Genomic DNA, 21,813 nt, shown 5'->3' on the forward strand with positions numbered 1-21,813 from the left:
GTAGTGTGAAGAGATAAGGGAAAGTAAACAGAAGACATTTAGTATTGATGAGAAGTCTCTGCTGATAAATCAATATGCTTCTTATCTATTGATTTAGAAGATCAAATGAGGTACTCAAGTTACATTTCTGTTTTGGTTAAGTGAGGTCAAATAACCTTCACCTCTGTACTCTCACCTTACAATTTCTGAATGATTGTGATAAATTAGTTGTTGATAGAGATCAGTCTTACTGAAACTATAACTTGAAATCTTTCAGAATAAATGTAGATAATTTTGTCAGTATTGGTTACTATGAGTGCAAGTGAAAAAGAGAAGCAATCGTGTAAATACTGTGTACAAATCATCCAAAAATTGAATTGCCTGTAGTCAGATTAAAGCCTAGTACTCCCTCACTCAATACAATACATCACAATTTTCAGTGAATTTCCAAGCATTATTGAAGTTAAGATGAAGAAATATTATTACTCAACACCTACTCAGAGCTCTGTCCAGCAAATACTACTGTACATGAGAAATATTTGAATTGGTTTAACTGATAACACTCTGGAATGTCTTTACAAGAGGATTTCTGTGGTGCTGTGTGTTGTACCACTTCTCTTTCAGTCACCTACTCTGCAACGCAGGCCACAATAAGTTAGATGCTGAACCTGCTTACTTGATGTGAACAAAATTAAATGTCACAAGTAGAATCAGTCCATCTTGGACAACCAAGTTACTGAACACAACATAAATATGGCCAGGTCAGACCTCTTTACTTGAACAGATATCCTATCCAAAGTATAGATTAAGCTCTAAGATGATTTAAGAGCCTCCCACTATGTGGGAGTCACAGGATGCAGTTTTCTCCTTTTAAAAAGGGATCATGCCCTTCCTTTCACTCAGAATGACTAATTTTGGTATAAAATTTCCTTAAATTTCTACCTTTTTCAAGAGCATCCTTTTCACGTGGATCTATACACTAGTAGTTCTCCCGTGAATGTCGTGCATCTACAAAGAATTAAAAATTCATCAAACCAAAATAGAATGAAAATGAGTAGGATTCTCTAGTCTAATTTCAAAGTATTTGTTTGTGTCCTGGTTCCTGGTCCAAGAATCAACGTCTAGGAGAGTAGCTCTCTTCCTATAAAGCTTTACAACTCATGTCTCCCAAAGATCAGTGACTAGCCAGTGTAAGATAGGCAAATTCACTTTCAGGAAAAGAGGTGATCAAAGTCTCCAAAACCATCTTCTAAATTCTCCTCCTTTAAATAGTATGAATTGATGAAGCTTCCACAGAGGTAGCCATCACTACGTAAGCCACATAGGTTACTATTCCATTATCGTCCAAGTCTTGGTGGACATCGGTAAAGACTAATAGACTTCCTACCAGTCTTCTTGCAAAACTTTATTTCTGGCACTATTAATCTTGTTGTGCATAAGGGAATACTGCAACATCAGCCTGATGAACAGAGCATTCTGGGAGGTGGGATTTTCAAGTATACACATTTCTGTCATAGCTGGTGATGGTGGCACTTTGTAGTCTGTGGAGCATACCAATTCTGGGAGTAGAAGTGAAAAAGTAACACTACTTAAAAAATGAAATAAAATATACCAAGAACTGTGTTTTCTGAGAGATTCAGTCTTGTTGTCTTTTGTTAAGGAAACTCAGAACACACATACAGTGCTGGGTACTTTAGGTGACATGGCACAGCAGCTCTTGGATCCTGCCCTGTCCTGGAGCAAGGTTTAAACTTGAAACTGTGACAGGTTATGGCAGGTATGAAAATCTAAATGATGGAGAATATAGGCAGAATGTGCCCTTATTTTCCTGTAGCCCATGAAGTTTTTGAAATAAGCTTAGTATAATTCCACATTTAAAAAAAAAAAAAAAGAGGAGCTTAATTCTACATTTAGAGCACATTGAACAGCAGGCAATAAATAAGTCTTATATTACGCATATAACATTGGCAATAAAGAAAAGCATAATTAGGAACTGCTCTTTAAAAATTAGCCACTGATAGAAGTTGTGTTGGAAAAAAAATAGGTAAAGTAAAGACTATCATACGTTAATGTACAAATGGAAAAATTCAGTACTCAAATTTTGTAATATCTGAGTGTCTAAGTTACTTTTCATTTTAACATGCTCTTAATGTATTTTGGGCATGTGAGATATACTAGATTAATTAGTCATGCTAATTATTATTTGGCAATAAAGTACAGAGCATGAGGTAGGTTTTTCTGACCATCTTGACTGAAATACCCACACCACTGCTCATGTGACAGAGAAGCCTTATGTTGCTGCATCACAGATTTAAAAACAACAACAAAAAAAACACACACACACACATACACACAAAAAGACAAAAAAAAACAAAAACAAAAAAACAGAAGAGAGAGGGAGAGAATTTGCAGGAATGGAAAACAATTGTCTATACCAAAAGCAAAGGAATTATATCAAAGTATTACGTTCTGTAGTCTATAGTTTTTGACAGCTTTTATAAAACCAACAATATTAAATTAAGGCACTTATATAACCTTCATAATTCCTATGCCTAGCAATATAAATTCATGTGAGAAGATTTTCCTGGATAAATAATTAAATCTATTTTACTGCCCTTTATGGATCATACTGCAACTTACCAATACATGATGAGTAAAATGACAGAGGAGCAGTAAAAGTCAGGTTGTGGATGTTGAGAATAAATGAATTCATACAATCATACAATCATAGAAGGATTTGGGTTGGAAGGAACATCGGAGATCATCCAGTTCAAAACCATGGACAGGGGCACCTCCCACTAGACCAAGTTGCCCAAAGCCCCATCCAGCCTTTGAACACCTCCAGAGATGGGGCTTCCACAACTTCTCTGGGCAACCTGTGCCAGTGCCTCACCACCCTGCGAGTAAAGAATTTCTTTCTAATACCTAATGTAAACCTCCCCTGTTTTAGTTGAAAGCCGTTATTCCTTGTCCTGTAACTACAATCCCTTATAAAGAGACCCTCCCCAATGTTCTTGTAGGCCCCTGTGTTTACTGGATGATCACTATAAGGTCTCCCTGGAGACCTTATAGATCATCTCTGAAAATCTTATCTCTGAACTTTTCTCCTCTTTTTTTTTTTTTTTTCCCATTTGATTCTAAAAGGTGATAATCTGTAAATCAAAATGTAAGCTTCTGTTAATGTCTTCTAAAAATTAATCTTACTTAATTGAAGCAAACAGTTATTAAGCTGCTTTCTAAGTGAAAAACTTAACTTTTTTGAGAAATATATTTAAAGAATGAAAGTATTCAGAGAAGATGGAGGAGAATTATTGAGACTATATGATAGGAAAGGTGGAAAGATAAGACAGAATTACTTGAAAGCTTTATATCTTATTTGTTTGCAAATATGTGTAGTATCAAAGCATTTTGTTTGTTGGTATTTCATTATTTTCTTCTCTCTTCTTTAAAAGCCCTTAAAAGCTTTGACAAATTACATACAGCTTGTTTTTCAAATCTGTTTAGTGATAACACTTTCTCTTTTTGTAATATTTCAGATGAAGAACTTGTTGGATAGAATAATCAAGATAAATTTGTTGTTTGTTCTACATGATCTATCATTTGTTCTTTAAAAAAAAAAAAACTTTTTGCAAATGTAAAGAATTAACATGTAGTTAAATAAGAGATCTGAATTTGATAGAAATTTTAACTGTCTATCAAAGAAAAACTAGCATTATGAAACAAAGTTCCTGTATACATTTTTTTCCTCAAATACTAACTGGAGAACATCATGTGGGTTCTTTATAATGGAAAATTCAAACTGGTGCAATAGCTTGAAGTTCCTGCCCTCTGTATTAAGATTCTCCATAGTTCAGAGTTCTTAAACTTGAGTTGCTCATGGATTATGTTATAATAGAAATAATGATGTATAGCTAATTTTGCCATAATGTGTGAAATCTTATAGAACTCCGTAAGAAAGAATGTAGCAATACAGTGGCAATAAAATTAGCATTTAATCATTTACATGAAGGGCACTGCTAAAAGTGCCATTCAAGAAAGCTCTTAAATTTGTGTCTGCTTTCAGCACACAGATCTTACTTTCATTAACACAGTGGAAGAAAGGGTTTTGAGAATGACATTTACAAAAGACACACCAGACATGCTGTATAAAATTAAGTCTGCTGACAATTTCATGCATGCAACAGAATTAATTCTCTTGTAAAATCCTTTAAGCAAGAAATATTTACTTGTAGGGTATAAAGCACATGCATACTTCTAGTTTTGAATGTGTCTGGAATTAAATGAGAATTGGAATCAGTTCTAGTGAGAAAGATTGGCACATGAATTTAGGAATATTTTTCTTGCCTTTCATTGTCCCAAGTCAAAAACTTTTAAACCGCATAGTGTTTTGCTACATTTGACTTTCCTTTACCTTCTGTTTTAAGGTAACATGAATTCCACCGCATAGCTAAGGGAAGAACTTGACTTATGAAACACAAAAAATGACAGACTTATAGAGGGATCAGGCATATGTCATTTGTCACCTGCTGGACTGTGGTTTATAATTCAGGTACAGCTCATAACATAAGGAAGATCAATACTCTGACAGTTTTTCAGCACCATTTTTAACCACCTACATACTTGTTTATAATACCAGTTATGAAGTGAACCATACCAAACTGATCAAGAACACTTCAGCATCCATCTCACAGTTTCTATATGATTTCCCAGCAATAAATCATAAAGGGTCTTTTAAGAGCTGCTTTAGTGTGCAATCATTTCCTACAGTTTTGTTTTTTTTTTCTTTTAGTATTATAATTGATCTGTTATTAAATAAAAATCTCAGAAAAGGTAGATCAAATTAAAATTTTTCACAATACCTTTATTTGCATCTGAGAATTGGTGTTTCCAAATGATTTTCAAAGTCTCAATTTTTTCTCAGTCAAAAAATTACATTCCATGCAGTTGTTAAATCCCAATTACATTCAGTTCAACATCATGTATTGCTGTATTTCTTGGCTAATTCTTGAACTTTATTTGACAGTTTTGCTTTATATTTTATTTCAAATACAGCTGCCACCACCAATTATGAAATATGTATGAAACCTACTACTCTTTTTAGACTCAAATCTACCTCTACTCTTTATGCATGCTGTAACATCAGCATTAGTGTATTATGACAGAATGAGAACTGCTTAGTTTTCTCCTGATTTGACAACATCTTTAGGACAGCTCTTACTGAATACAAACATCTTGCTAGCTATTGAATAGAAATCTGTATTTCTTATCTTAAAGTTAAAATATGTCTTCTTCATCATTTTTCTCTGTATCTCTTGTGTCCAGCTTTTGACAGTGGATGCATTTTCAACTTTTGTAATTGCTGAGACTTTTCTGAGTATGTGTTACTTACTGCAGTATCTAGGCAACTTACAGTTTGAAGGAACTGAGACACAGAATATTTAATTATGGTATTACAATTTGTTTTGGCAAAAAACTGATTTTTTACATTCTGTGTAGGGCAATGCAAAAATGCCGTCATCTCAAAATACTGTTTAGATAACCTGAAAAACAAATCCAGTAACTCTTACTCAACATCTCATCAAAACTGGCTTGTCTAGAAATTGCAGGAATAGTTATTTGGTCTCCAGGACATAGGTTTGGCAGTGAAAGTCTAACTTCTGTTCTGGTTCTTCTTTAAACTATGTTTTGGTCCTTAGAAACCCTTTGTACATTTTTTTTTTCTCCATCTGTAAAGAGAGAACAAAATAACCTTTTCTGTAAAATGTCACATGGTCTATAGATGGAAAGTGATTTGTAAAAGCTACATAACTGCTAATTGGGTTGTGTATAACCAAACGTGTTATTTTATACTCTGCTTCATGTGTTCCTGCACTCAAGGTAACAGCAACAACTCCCCTACATAATAGTCACATTTGCGGGACAGGAGAAGTCTCACAACCTTTCTTCTCATTTTTGGCAAGATAGGGGTAGAAGTTCGTGGCAAAAGCAAGAGTACAGGCTGGAGGGCAGCGTGTGCTGGAAGCAAAGAAAACGTGTCACGTGATCAGTGGCCTCCCAGAGATCCCGGTAGGCCTTGGTAGAGTGTAGGTCATGGAGCCCCGGCAAGATTTCACAATACAGAGCAGAAGCTGCAGAAATTAGTGCTGTCTGTTGACAGTAAATTATACTTTTATTTGGTACAGGTTTTCCTGTGAGGGAACGCTGAATTAAGAGGGTCTGATTCCAACTCCTTTTTTCACCAGTGTATTAGAGTTTCTGTAGCATGCGGTTAAGCATCCTGCCTTTGTTGTTGGCCTCACAAGCAATCATGGGTGCAGGCTCCCGTTTTCCTTACCATAGCTAGTAGGTAGAGCACAGGGACCTGACTAGCCATAGTGTTCTGATGACTTACATGCTACAAATCTTTTCATTTTAATTTTGTAAACCTTTCTGCATTTTTTTTTCTGCGATTTATTGATATAGGTATCCCTAAGTTAGTGAAATGTAAGCATTGTAAACCTTTCACCAGTAATCTTTTTATTCCTAACTGGGATTTTGTGGGAGATGTGGGAACTGAGTTGGCTGCCAGTGTTGCTACATTTGGGAATGTCTTGTCATTACAACAAATCCGTCTGGAGTTGATTTTCAGAAATTCTTGTGGTCTACTTAAGAAAATCAAATTTGTACAACAAAAGCTCAGCTCAGTGCCTCAGATGATGTACCTAGAACCTTAAAATAGCTTTCTTATCCAGACCTTCCTATTCTTGTGCTTACTGAAGCTGACCAAAGGTACTGAAGGCTGACTTTGACCAAAATGTTGGCATATGCCTGTGATGACACTGCTGTGATTGTGCCCAATGTCTTCCTGTTATGATTCTTCAGTAGAATATTTCAGGAGAATGTCTAAGTCAGAAGAAAAGGATTTACGGTGCTTTTTGCATTTTATGATAATATCTTTATTTCCAGTCAAGCTCTCTATAATACGTGTATAATGGATGTTATGCATAAAACAAGCAGGAGATCCTTCCTTCTGATTTAATTAAAACTTAATTCTCCAACATGTAATATCCATTCAAGATGAGCCATTACTTATTTATTTATTTATTCAGAAAAAAATATGTATTCATTATTTATCCATAAAAATGTAAACAGTTATATATTTTTAATTAGAAACAGATCCATGTTTCAGATTTAGATTTGAATGGATTTTATATGGATGTCCTTAAAATTCAGGAGAAATTGTGTCTAGATATATTGGCAAAATTTTGATGAGAATTTTATATCACTGTAACTGAATACCAAATATTAGGAGATTAGAAGTAGCCACAAACAAGTTATTCCACGCAGTGTATAATAATGCACTAACTTAACTATCATATTTATTTCAGTGAATTTTTATTGTTTCTTCTGGATACAAAGAAAAGTTGCAGATAGCGAGAATTTTGTACTCAGTGGTACTTGGTGATTTAAGAAGTATGAAACACTAAAAAAGGTTGTGAAAACCTCAGCTGTGTTAAGCAGAGTATAGAGTTAACCTTCTCCTCACCTTAAAATGACATTTTATAATGACATTGATCATTTTCTAGAGAGTGAGATTTTTTGAATTCTTTTGCTGAAGAAGGAATTTTTTTTTCATTCTTTCGCATGCATATGACAATCATTTGGCAGAACATGAAACTCATCATGATCAGAAGCAGCTTTGTAAAATCTATTTGTCCTCTTTTAAAAGTGGTGTGTTATTCTGCTTAGATACAGAAGTACATTTTAAAAAATTCCTTTTGGCATATCTTGAACAAATGTTACTTTACATGTTTGTTATTCCAGTTCAAGCCATGAAATACTGGACCTCTACAGTGTATTTCAAAACAGCTACTTAAAATGATGGAAATACAAAACTTTGTGTTAGAAAATTTTATTTATTTTTTTGTATACATTACTATTTATTTTTATTATTTTATTAAAATGATTTATAAATTATAAACTGTATTATTTTATTTAAATACATATAGGTGTAATAAATACATGTAGATGTAATTTGTATAAGTAATATTCAAAAATTATTTTTAATAATCAGTTATTTGGTTCTGAGTCATGGTGGTGATGGTATGAGGATTGCGTTGAAGATGCACATATTGGCTTTGATTAAGGATTAATCAACATAGGAAGATGATGACTAGCAATATCATCACTGCAGTGCATGACAGTGGGCAGACAGAAGCAGAGTGTTGCAGAATAGTAAGTCTTCCACTGCAGAGCAGTGACAAGCAAATCTCTTCCTGTTCTATGAACATGGTATGTGAATACTTTGAAATTCTTATGATATATGCCATAAGTTCATATTTTCGCACACATGCTCCCGCAATTTATATTTATTCAGTAAAAAAAATTCCAACATTTTGATTGCAATTTTCTTTGTAGCCTAATGAAACCTGTCATTTGTTTCAGAGTTAGAGCAAGTGTGAGTGATAGATTTGGCTGCCTACTTTCATTTATTCTGAAATGACAGCAAGTGTGGGTTGGCTGGCTAATATATGAAAACCAAATCACTAACAAAAAATGTACTCATCCTGTTCACTTCAAGATTGCTGGCACTGTATTTCAAGCAGCTTAATTCAGTCATGAAGATCCCTATGAATTATCTCTCTCTCTCTTTATTCCCGTTTATCATTATCTGTATCTGTTCCTTGTGTTTTAGGCAATTCTGTTTCTTTGTTCTACTGGCAATGCTGCAGATGATTATTTAACTCATTGCAAATGTGCTCCAGTAACACCGTGCTGTCTCTTTTATGGTTTATCATACATCAGTCACAACAGTATCTAGTTACCCTTTTTAATACTCATTGTATTAATTGTATTTAATACTCAAAATAAGTCATTGTGTGGTCTGTTTGGGTTAACAGACCTTTTTTTTTTTTTTTTTTTCCCCCCCACTGGTTACAGCAGCATGAGAACTTATCCAGGATGTAGTTAGAGCTCTGATTTCTTGTTCCAGGTTAGAACAACTTTGGGTTTGCTCTAACAAGCATCTACTGAAGGTAAATCTCACAGCTATCTTTTGCCTTGAATCCTACCTGGCACAGTTTTTCTACATTCTTGTGTCCAAATTATGCAAAAGTGGAAGTATAAGAAGGCAAGGTCAGAGCCAATCAAATATTTCCAGAATGAGGTTAAAGAAATCTAGTGTGCCAAAAAAGACCTTTATAATGTCGCAGCTGGTATTTTGTAATGAGTCTGAATGACTAAAAAACATAAGATACGCAGAACTGCCTGAATATTAGCACAGGATTGTTTATGTAGCCCAGACTACTTTGTTTATTCATGGTTATCATCAGTTAATCAAATCTTTGTGCTTTTTTTGCATTTCAGAGGCTATATTGTGTAACATAATATTATATTGTGCAACAAAGTTAAGACTGAATAGGTGATTAAATAATTTAAAGTGGTGTCTTAGAAATGGTGGCATAAGTTAATGTATGCATTTCAGATGTGCTTAGTACATTTTTAGCCTGCAGTATTTTCTGCACAAAGAACAAGATTTTATGTCATGTCAGATTATCAAAACAACCTCTCTTCTCTAGCCTTTATATCCCTAAATGTTTTGAGGGAATGATATTCCAATATTTTGGTATTTTGTTATTCCAATAGACCTCTAAAAAATCACTAATAGAATAGCACTCTGTTAAGAGAAAGAAAAGGTGATTTACAGCTACCAAAGTCAGTATTCACAGCTAAGTAGAGCCCTATAACATGGACTGGAGCAGAATATTATTGCTGGACAAATTTAATTAATACCAAAAATAATTTTTCAAAGTATTATTTTCTTCTAATGTTATGTAAATATTCCAAATCCAAACCAGACATAACTGATGCCAAATCAATTTCCGTACATACTTCATTTTCAGCAACTTGCAAAATGATGTGATTTCTACTTAATGAAAATGAAAATCGGTCCAAGAACCAAAAGCCCAATTCATATGGCTTTAACTCCTGCAGTGTAATTTCTAAGCTCTTTACTGTCCCTAACCTGGTACCTTTATTAATCTTCCATGAACATAATTAGTTTGATTTTATTTTTTTTTAATTGTTGTCATTATTGAACTCTCATCAGAGTAAGATAGGAAAGTGCAGAATTTTAATACTAGAAATATTAATTAAAATCTATCATGGGTAATCAAACCAGCACCAATACAGGCTGATTAATAAAGAAAATGAACTTTTTTTATACATATGTTGCAAGCTCTACTTCCAAAAACAGTCAACATTTCTTTATTAAACTTCTTATAGACAACAGCTGCATATTTAATGTTTTTGTGTGTGAAAATATATGATTTTCTTTATTTATACATAAATAAACCAACATGGTAAATACAAATATTCCATTGCAAAAATTGTCAGTACAAGCAAGTACAATGAAAGTAAATAATGAACAAACATTCTAGACTAACTAGTCTAGATAAATCACTATAACTTTGCTCTGATTTACGTTTCCTTTTTTTCTTTTTTTTTCTCTTTTTTTTTTAATTGTTTGGATCAATTTAGTTGATATATTAGGATTAAAAATAATGCCTTCTGAGTTGTAAAAGCTTTATTTATACACAGAAGAAATAGGTCTAAAAAATGAAGAAGTGATTAAATTGGATACCTACATGCATCTGTGAATTCTGAGGACAGTTTCCTACAAAGAAACTATCCAGAATGCTGAGGAAAATATCAGAACCAAAAGTAAATTTGGAAATTGAACTGAAAAAAGCTGCATGTGCAAAAGAGCATTTATGGTGCATGGAATCTTTTAAGTTGAATGTTTTTCCTCACATGATATCAAGTAAATAAGTTACATTATATTGTGTGCTATATATAATAATAGCATGTTATATATATATATATATTATAAAATTATATATATATATATATTATATTATATAAAGATATGCAATTATCATATCTCTAGATACCTAAGTATAAATGTTCTAGATTTTCAAGCTGATTTAACCTTGGCAAAATAAGCACCAGTATACTTCACATTCACATGTATTTTTTATATTAAGCATGAGATAATTCTAATTTGCAAGTTTTCGTTAACTGTGTTATCTTTATCACATTATGCTGTTACACATTCTAAGCTCACACACAAAAAATACAGCTGTAAGTGCAAGCATACGGAAGTTCATTATTAAGAAGGCAGTTACTCAAAGTACATATACCATATGCTTTGGGAACTTAAAGCTGCATTTCACTGACTGTATAATCAGAGAAGAATTTAGATACAAATCTACATATTCTACATCATAATTTTAATGCATACTATCAAAAGTATGAACAAGATGTATTTCATGCTGTTGGATGTGTTATTTAATGCAGAGGCCATTGAGAACTGATTCCCAGCTGATCCATGTTAATTACAGGGTTAGAGGGCAAGTGATAAATGGGCTGAACAGAATTTACCAGAAGTTAGCTTAGAGCATCTATATGTCTTTCTGTGAGTTCCTGGACATAAATATGTTTGTGTGTTCTGTGTCACACAAATCAAGAAAATTAGGTTAATTTCCCCTAGCATTTATATCTCCACATCTCAGCCTGTCGTGTGAAGCTCTTTACACAGTCAAGGGCTTTTAGTCAACAGAATCATAGTCCACTTCCCATAACCCTAAGTTGGTATCTGTATTTGTCTAGGTGACTCACACCTATTTCTGATTGATGACTACAGGTATCTTCTGTGCTGTAGATGCCTTTGCTTCAAGGAGAAAAAAAAAAAAAAAAAAAAAAAAAAAGAAACAAAAACCAAAAAAATGTAGTGAATCTGATTTGTCCCAAGTCAGAAGTTTACTACATATGTGCAAACTATGGGCTCAGCAAAGGTTCTACAAAACCTTTATGTTTTAGGTGTCTGATACATGTACTATTCAAGTAATCTGGGCATTTTCAGTACCTTATACCAAGATGTATTGAGTGTGAACAGCCTATTGCCACATAATATGTTGGGTTGAAATCCGAAATGCAAAAGGTCAACACATGAGCCACTCAAATGCATGGAAAACTTCTCTGGTGTTTCTTGATATGCAAATGTTATACCATCTGAACTGTTGGACGTTTGGAAATCCAGGGTAAATGTCCACTTTTCCGTGTTTTTCTCGGGTGAGATTATGGAAAAGAGAATATGTCTGGGGAAACCCAAACTTGTTGGTTTTTTTTTTTTGAAGAGCAAGCCAAATGTATAGATTTCAACTGCCCTCCAAATTCCAGCAGTAGCGGTTTCTCATAATGCAATATGAATATAATTGCATGCATGTAAGAAGAAATAGAAGGATTGATCTCTTGGACATGTGGTCATTAGTCCTCAAAACTAATTTTTCACATTGGATTTATGAACTGCTGGAGATGAAAAGCCTTGGAGACCTTCTGAAATTTCTTGGCAGAGGCAATGCGGTTGGCGGGGCGTAGTAAAGCACAAGGCATCTCAGCTAGGTATGAAACTGTTGTTATCATTAGGAAATCACTGGCCATCTGGTTGGGCATAATGTGCAATAAGCTATAGACTATGGATGTAAAATTCAGTATTAGAAATATTTTCTTGAAAATAGAAGGGCCAAATATTTGTTACATCATTAGTATTCATAACTAGAAGAGAGAGACAACTTTTTAAGGTCAGAACTCTAGAGTGTGAAAACTAATTGAGGACAACCAGAATAATGTGTTCAGCTGAAGACTAAATGACTACACAAGCAGGATGAAACCCTCATTTAAACTCAGTTTCCAAGGGATAGTGCAGTAGAGCTTTAGGTAGAATTTACAGCCCTTATTAGAAAGACTGTGTACATCATCTTAGAAGCTATGCAAAGAGCATACCTTCCTAAAAGAAAAAAAAAAAAAAAAAGAAGAAAAAGGATACGGGAAAGAAGAAAAAGGATACAGGAAAGAAAAAAAAAAAGTTTCCTGTTTTCTTAATTGCAGACTTTATTTTCACAACTTTAAGCGCTCTTTGAAGTAAGGGAAATCCATGGAGCCATATTATACACACAGGTAGTGCATACAAAGCAGTTCTGGTTAAAACCCAGATTATCCAAGTAGCCTATCCATATTTTTGTAGTGATCTCTTCCAAATAGTGTTTGATAAATAAGTATTTACGTTGTAATCTAAAGCTACACATACTCCATTTTCTAGCTGCCTTTACTACATGGCTATGTAATGAAAATTAATAAGAAATTGCTGTTTATTTTCAGAGACCATATGGGTCTAAGCAGAAAACATTTTGGAAATGGATAATTTTTTTTTTTTTTTTTTTTTGGTTTGTGTAGATGAATGAGGAAAGAATTATTGGAAAGTTAGGAATAATCTGCCTGAAAAGAATTACAGCCCTGGTAAAGCTGTTAAACACATGCTTTTGCTTTAGATCATTTTTGTTTGGACACCCTGGGCAGGCTGTTGACAACCTCACAGTATGTATCCAGGCACTTTGAGTTGTTCTGGCGGAGCCCTTGCTGACTGTGCCTAATGTGCCAAGCACTTGCAAACTGCAGTAGTCCTCTTCTCATTTGCTGCACCAGGTGCCTGACTGGAACACCCTATAACATCTTTAGAATCCACATGGCCTATTTTTTTTTAGGGAAAGCAGAATACTCTTATGTCTCAGAGGAGTGTAAAGGGGAAAGCATTTACAAGTGTTCTTCCAGGAGTTGAGAAGCAGTTTTGGTTCAGAATTCTCTTGTGTGAAAAGCAAACTTTCCAAAACAAGTAGAGGATATGGTTATAATCCTCATAAAGATAAAAGGTGTTAGCTATTATTGTCATTACCTCATAGTCCTCAGTGTCAGCTCTTGGGGATAAAAAACATCTGTGTCTTGGATATGGAAGCTGAAGTGAAGGAAGATGAATTTGACCAGTTTGTTAAATGAAGCTGAGGCGTTAACAATGAGAATGAAGGGAAAATGCTACCTCTTTTATAATTTAAAAAGGAGTAAGATGTCAATTTTTTTTCTTCTGAACATCATTTTTTCTGAACATTGTTTTGGGCAAAGGATAAACTCATTTACATACATATGTTACATTTAATTTGTTTAATTACAGGAAAACTTATCTATTAATTTCCTACCTACCTGTAATACAATGTACTCATCCTGTGTTAAATCCACGACCTTTGAAAACTGTAATGTGAGCCAATATCCAAATCTTGCAGATCTAGTCCTTGGTAATAGTAATTTGTTCCTTTCCTGCTACATGCTGACTCTTATCAACACAGTCGTCTGACTCTTATCGACACAGTTGTTGAGTGTCGTCAGGATAATGTTAAGAAACCCAACATCGAACGTTATGGACTCACAAATTAACATTATTATGTCCAAAAGTCTCCTTTATATAAAAAACATGTCTTAAAAGCTTGAGGGTGAATGCTTTTGTCAGATGTTACACTTATAGTTTATGTAATTTAATCCTAAATTTCTTTATTAGTTCTGTTGAACAAGATACCATTGTACCTTGTATATATTGTGCTGTATATGTACAGATGTATAGATGTGGTTGTGCACATACACACACACATGCATACATGATAAATGTGCCATAAAAAAAAAAACAACTGAAAATTAGTTGAAAAAACAAATAATAAGGAATGCAGAGTGTTTTAAAAAATCAAGAAATGTAAGGAAAGCCTAGTGTCTGTGTTGTTAATGTATTTTTACTTCGCAGAGCACATATGAGATGTTTCTATGAGACACTATCCTAGAATAAATTCGTAGATGTAATATACTGCCTAAAAGCATCAGGAGAAGTTTTTAGTTATCAAAGTAAGTTCTGGAGAAAGATCTTGCTCATTGCTCCAGACAAAAATGGCTAGATTTGAACACCATTGCAAAAGATGAGTCATTTAAACCTTACATGGATTTGGGGGTTTAGCTAGAGACCTGGGATGAAGGGCATATCCAGGTTTGGATGCTAGTGAATGAAATTCTCTGATTCACTGAAAGGAACAATTTGTGAAATAAATAGCAAAGAATTCATTTGGTCATTGTTTCAGGAACAGCTTATTTTATGTTATTTTTTTCTTTAAGTTTAACATAGCAGAGATTGGACTCAGATGAGAAGTCTAAAACTGATCCAAAGTCAAACTCCTCCCCAGTTTTGATAGAATTTCTTGTTTAGATTGGACAATAGGTTTAAGAGTATGAATACCTGCCTGCTGCATCACAAGCATCATAGTAGACCATTGTCTTGTTCATTTATAATTTGCTGTTGATTTTTAAGAAGAATTTTGCATTTCAGTGGGGATTCTGATTTATAAACTTCCAGGGATAATATGTTGTAGGGCTTACAGTGCTGTATAAATTGTAGGTAGTAGATACTTTAATAGAAGATTCTATCTTTTCATTAGCATAAACATAAAAGAAAACTATTTCAAGGTCTGAGCAACATAAATAACTGCTTTTTAAACCATATCAAAAAAAAAAGAAAAAAAGAAAAAAAACACCTCAAGTAGTATCATTCCATAAGTTACTATCAAAAATGTCATTAAAGAAGCAGAGAAGTTAAAAAGAATACTAGAAACTAGAGCTGGGTGGAACATTCTTTATTTTGAAAACAGCATCTTGTAAAAGCCAACAAACAGTTGTCTCAAAAAATTAGTCTCAACAATGCTTTGTGTGTTATTGAAAAATCAGAGTCTGTGATTTTTTGTCAAAAATAGAGATCCCCCAGCAAAATGGGTACAAGAGTCCAGATGTGCTTTACTATAATGATTCTAAACAAAAATTTGAGTTTCAGGTTTTCCATATTCCAGTTGACAGTGTGATTGATCTAAAACACTGTTAAAGAATTTTGGATTACATTTTTAATTGCACCATATGAAAACTTTTGCAGTCAGTAGTGAACTTATATCTTCAGTAGCCCCCAAGTAAAACATTTTTCAAAACAATAGGTGAAATGGATTTAAGTTACCATCTGCCTGTTGTAGTTAGAATTCCAATTAAGTTTTCAGAATTACTGTTTTGTAAAAGTAACATGTGAATGCTATATTACGCCTGTTTTCTGTGCCATTCAAAACATAATATTTAATTGTATACACAACTGGAAAGGGAACTCAAAGAAAATGCATGATGTAAATTAAATGTTTACAACACTTAATGTTCTATCTGAATAGGTGTTGGAATGCAGTTCAGATCAATTAAAAACATTTTTGCTTCCTATGAAAGCCAAAGAAAAAATGAAATAAATCTACTTATTTAAAATTCATCCTTATAAACACCAAATTGAAATTGGAAAATGAGAGTAATATCTTTTCTCTGTTATGTCATTATCTAGATGGAGTATAAATTTGCCGTCTTACCAACAGTCCTAATCTAACATGCAGCTGACTTTTAAACAAAGGTCCCATGACAAGTGTTTGTTGTGAAACACATATTATTGAAATTACTCAGTTGAAAAAATACCTTGTATTACATGTTTTGCTAATATCCTTTTAGCAAAAGTAAAACAGTGAAGTAAAAAAGTGTTTTATTCTCTAATTTGTAACTTTTCTTATGCATCTCTGCTCTTCATTTTTCTGAGTGCCTAGCAAGAGAAATAGTAGCATGTTATTTGTGTATGGTTTTTAGGTCAAAATCAAAAGCCTAGTATTATTTGCCTTTTCAAAACATGAGGCCTAGGCTGGAGCATGTTCCAAAATACATCTCTAATTAAGAGAAATGTGTAATTTGTAACCCTTTTCTGCTTGTCCCCTTTCTTTTTCCTTACCTTCTTCAGTCCCTATTCTTACTCTGTAGAACAGACCCAGGTAAAGTTCATCCTCACCAAAAGTCCTGCAGCAGTGTCAGAGTGATGCTGAGTTACAGAAGACCCCCTGTATATCTGTAAGTCTTTTTAACATATGGCAGCAAATGGCATTAAGAGACAATGGTCTTGTGGCAAAAGTGATTCAGGAAATCTAGAGTGTGTTTATTTGCTTTTGCCTGTAGCAAGTAAATTGCAGTGTGCTTCAGTTCTTCCCTTGCAAACCATACATAATATGTCTTTTCTCTTATGCTTTGTTTTTGTCTATTCCCTTATGGTATATTTTAGAAACAGGTCTGTCTTTCTGTGTGTGCTTTCACAGTGCCTAGAATCAAAGCTTGCATTGTCAAGCAGAGCTGGCTTATACCTTCTCAGAAGCATCTTCTGACAGTGAGTAGGAACAATCAATGCGGAGCAATCAACTTGTCTCAGAAGGGTAGAAAAAAAGATGGAGCAAAGGCAGAGTAGTGAAGAGTGGAGTGCAGTGAATTAGGCTTCCTGTGGCTCCTGAAAATGGTATCAATTACTGTTATTATTGAGAATTGGCCACCTTCTCAACAATAGCCACAGCACTCAGCACTTAATATCAGCAAGCCAAGAGTTTGGCATTGACCTGATCTAGTGGGTGGCATCCCTGCCCATGGCAGTGGGGTTGGAGCTAGATAATCTTTAAGGTCCCTTCCAACCTGAGCCATTCTATGATTCTATGATTGACAGCAGGCTGCTCATGAAAAGCAGGAAGCTTTTCTCTTTCTTAGACATGAAAGTAAGGAGTAGTGATTATATTGGTATATTGGGATAAAATCAATCAATGTATGACAGTTCTTTGTTTGCCCTTTCTTATGCCTGAAAGATTACCCATCATCCCTCCTCCTCCCCCCACCCCTACCCCACCCCCCAAGAATTCCTGATCATCATGGTTTCATTTTGGGAACTAAAATAAAATTGTGTAGTGTGAGTGTAGAATAATCTATATGTGAAACTGTCTGTATAAACATGTTTGATTCTGCTTGTGCATGCACAAAACTGTAAGATACAATACTATACGTACAGTCACAAGTTTCACTTGGCATAAAAGGCACTTTGAAGACTTTGAATTAGTCTAATTGATTTTATTCAGTCACCTTTAAGTCAGGCTGAATAAAATTTAGAGGATCAGACATTACTCTGCCTTCCTAGAAGTAACAGCATTTCAATACAGGAAGCAATTTCAGCAGTGAAAAAATCTCGCTGCCATGCTAGGAGGAATGAAGGAGCAGAGATTTGTGGAGCAAAGTCTTAGCACTATGCTGCCCCAAGAACAACACAGAATATTTCATGGTATGTACCCATAGAGGAATATTTACAGGTGTGTATATAGATACTTATGCACTTCGTTTCCTCAAGCAGCAGAAGAGTAAAAAGTTCTTCCTGCCGCTTTTTTTTTTTTTTTTTCTGCTGCTTGTGTTGACACCAACATAGCTAGAATTAACAAAACGTTCTGTGGATTTTTTTTTTTGATGAGAAATCTGTTAATGCTGCCAAGTCTGTAGTCATTTGTGCCATGAAGGCTAGATGAGAAAGATTGTCAAGGAAACAAACAATAATGAGTTACAATAGAAAGTGTTGCCTTTAGAAAACTGGGGAGGCAGGAGCCAAAGATCTACCAGACTAATCTGTAATCGCTGTGACTTTCACAATAGAACAAAACACTAAAAGGATACCCTGGGTTTTGATGTGGAAAGTTTATTTGTAAATGCTTTAATAAGTTTTCAAGGAACATTAAAAATGATAGGTGGCAAAGACTGTTTTGACATCGTGCAGAAAGGAGTACAATCATTTTCTGAATTGTGTTCCAGATATCTGCCTGGGTCTTTTCTACACACATTAAAGATTTTTTAAAGTAGTAATATCATATGAAAAACCTTTTTTTTTTTTTTTCAGTCCAAACTGGAATGTGATCGTATGAAAATTCCATGAAGGCCATGTGAATTAATTCAATGGGAAAGGAGCATATCTTTTATCTTATTGAGGGATATTTTCCAGAAGTCCATTAGTTTCCCAGGGAAGATCACTGTTTAATTACATCAAAATTTATGATGTGATTATATCATACATTAGGATTCAAATGTTTAATGAAACAAACAATTTAACATTGATACAAAGGGAACTTGTAAGTATGTCCCTCTTTCTTTTACCTGAAATGTTCCTGCCTATTAGCGTGAGTTTATTTAGTAACGTGGTTTTGGAAGATAATTTTTTGGTTTGTTTTGTTTAAATACTCATCATAAAAGCTATTGGTAGGCTATTAAACTATAAGAAATATAATTTATATTGCACTGGGGCAGATTAGAACCCATATCATCCAACTGGTAGCAAATGTACTGTCACTAGTACACCACAGAAAATACTGTCACTTTTATGCTTCTTTTTGTTTTGCTTCTTAGGGTAGATTATATACTATCCCCTAGAAGATTAACATTAGAAAGAAGGAAGGGTTAGATTGGAACCTGGGATAGAAGCATATCTGGAAGCATAGCATACTGTAACATGCTATTTTTTTCAATACATCTTTGAAAAATAACTCTATGGGACCTTTTTTGCATATCAGATATGGTTTGCAAATGAAAAAGAACACAGGTTCAACAGAGGGAATAAATACTACTGGAAGGAAATATGTACAAATTAGGAGAAAAAATATTACTGAGGTACAGAAAAATGTCTACAATATATTTCTAGTCCTTAACTCGGGGATATTTTCACCTTTTCAAGCATCTAAGAAAAATTTTATATATAAAAATGTATAAAAGATAGAAGTAGTAGAGATACATAATTGCAAATGAGGTCCACATAATTAGAAAGGGTTTTTATACAGGTCCTGCAATCCAAAGGAGAAACCCATCAATTTTCAGAAATCAACATTTTCATATCAACCCCACATGCTAAGTGTCCTAAGTCAGTCCCTGGAGCCTACATTTTGTTGTCAACCCAAAGACAGAATCATAAAATCATAAAGGTTGAAAAAGACCTCCAAGATCATCTGGTGCAGCCATCACCCTACTACCAATGTCACACACTAAACCATGTCCCCAAGCAACAGGTCCAACCTTTCCATTAACAACCCCAGGGACGGTGATTCTACCACCTCCCTGGGCAACCCATTCCAATGTCTGACTGCTCTTTCTGAGAAGAAAGGTCTCCTAATTTCCAACCTAAACCAGAACCTGAACATGGGAAAGATAATGTAGCAACTACTGGATAACACAGTGCTTGAATGTATCCACACATTCAGCTGACCCTGTTGGAGTCCATTCAGCAAGCCTGACGGCTTCTGTTGCCAAGAGAGTGGTGATACCAGGGACAGGAACTTCAGAGCTGTCATTAGTCAGCTGTCTAACTGTATGAATGGATTGTCTGAAAGCACCAAGATCTGGAAAGTTTACAGCCCAACATGTCATCTGTATGATGTTGGTCATAGATGTCACATCTATATTATCTATAGTCATCTGTGTCACATCAGGTAAAAAAACAGTCAATAGGAAAAGCTTTGGCCTTTTGATCTTCTGATGTGGGATTTTAGGTACTGATTTAATAGCAAAGTGGAAGACCATAGAAAGCAGATTTTGAGACTTGCCATCACTGCAGCGGAGGTAGGATTAGGCTTGGTACAGCAATACGAGGCATTTAATAGTTTGTCACTGTCTCATTATTGTGTCCTCTTTTGCCTCCTTTCCACTAAAACTGTGGCAATTTTATGAAAAGGCTATCACAAAGAGAAAACTCAAAGAGGAGCATGATCCCTCTAAGAACTGTTGTATGGAACAGAGTTGTCCAAGTAGTCAAAACTTGATCATAGAAACAAAAATGTACTGAGATCCAGCTATAGTATCACACTAAACCAGGTCTTATTTGTGTTTGGATGTATTCATGATGAAATAGCTTTGCTGCCTTGTTTTATCATGCATAATCATGCCTTTTCTTTTTTCTTTTTTTTTTTTTTTTCATTTGAAAGATGGAGCTGAGAGCCTTATGAAGATGATGTACTTGTGTAAACATACTGACTTTTCACTGTGCATACTCTACCAGCTATAAAGCTGCATTTATTTTATTTTAAAAAATAATTATTATAGCTCGAAAACGGATTAGTGTTGACATCTCTTCTTAACAATGTGGATAGGAACTCAGAATGAACAGCTGTTGGGACAATCTTGGATGAAAGCCTTTCCCTAGGCAAATGCAGTAGTTGCACAGACACGGGCAAGGGCACATTACTGCCATTACTGTTGCCCATCTGTTAGACTGGCAAGTTGCCCACTCAGCAGCTGAGTCTAAAGCAAGGTCTTCAGGATGTAGACTGCCTCTTCTATGACAGTACTGCCACCTTGGTGCCAAATGACTTTTCACAGTGGCTTCTGTTTTTAGGTGGAAATCAAAATAATATCTAAGGTGGAGGAAAAAATGAATGTAATCAAATGGCAAAGTTATTTTACTTTTCAAGTAAACTTGGTGTAATTATATGGCTTTATGTATATATGTGTTACATATTTATATATAAATATATACATAAAATTACTTGTTTCTTTTTGTGACAGGTGATTGCAGTTGCTCATCTTTAAGAAGTCTTCAAGAATTTGTCACAAGTGACCAAATAAGAGGTACTGAATTCCAAGCACTTCTGAAATATCTGTCCTTAATATTTCTGATGGAGTCAATGTCACTAAAAGCCTAGCAGTAGTCTTTTATAGGCAGTGAGTAGAATTCAAGGTAATTCCTACTGCAGTGCATAATCTTCCTCTAAGCAGTTAGCATGACCTTAATTTTGGATGCAGAATTACAGCTTCAGTGTTTTATGTCCTGCCAAAATTCAGCTTATACTTTACACAGTGTTCTCTTTAATTGTGTTTTCTCCAATAGAATTGTTTATTCTTTTTATTTTATTGTAGTCTGGTAAATGAGGTACTAAATTTTATGACATGTGCAACAGTATTATATAAAAATATAGGTAAGTTTTAAATTTATTAACGATATGACCTTAAGTATGAAAGTGACTGTGAGTTTGGAACCCAGGCCTATTGCAAGTCTAGCCTGAAAATCTCAGTGATGAGATTAAGAAAAAATAA

At 34.4% G+C, this 21,813-nt stretch overlaps 1 long non-coding RNA gene across 2 annotated transcripts in view; it reads left to right on the forward strand.

Annotated features, from left to right (window-relative positions):
- LOC106019645 (uncharacterized) overlaps positions 1-21,813 on the forward strand; it is a 74,483-nt gene that overhangs the window by 37,318 nt on the left and 15,352 nt on the right. For both annotated transcript variants that reach the window (XR_002405806.4, XR_002405807.4), the window contains exon 3: positions 21,286-21,348. This is a non-coding gene — a long non-coding RNA (uncharacterized lncRNA). The remainder of the gene's footprint in view (positions 1-21,285; positions 21,349-21,813) is intronic.

The sequence above is a fragment of the Anas platyrhynchos genome, chromosome 4 (assembly GCF_047663525.1).
Source record: "Anas platyrhynchos isolate ZD024472 breed Pekin duck chromosome 4, IASCAAS_PekinDuck_T2T, whole genome shotgun sequence".
In the NCBI taxonomy this organism is placed as follows: Eukaryota; Metazoa; Chordata; class Aves; order Anseriformes; family Anatidae; genus Anas; species Anas platyrhynchos.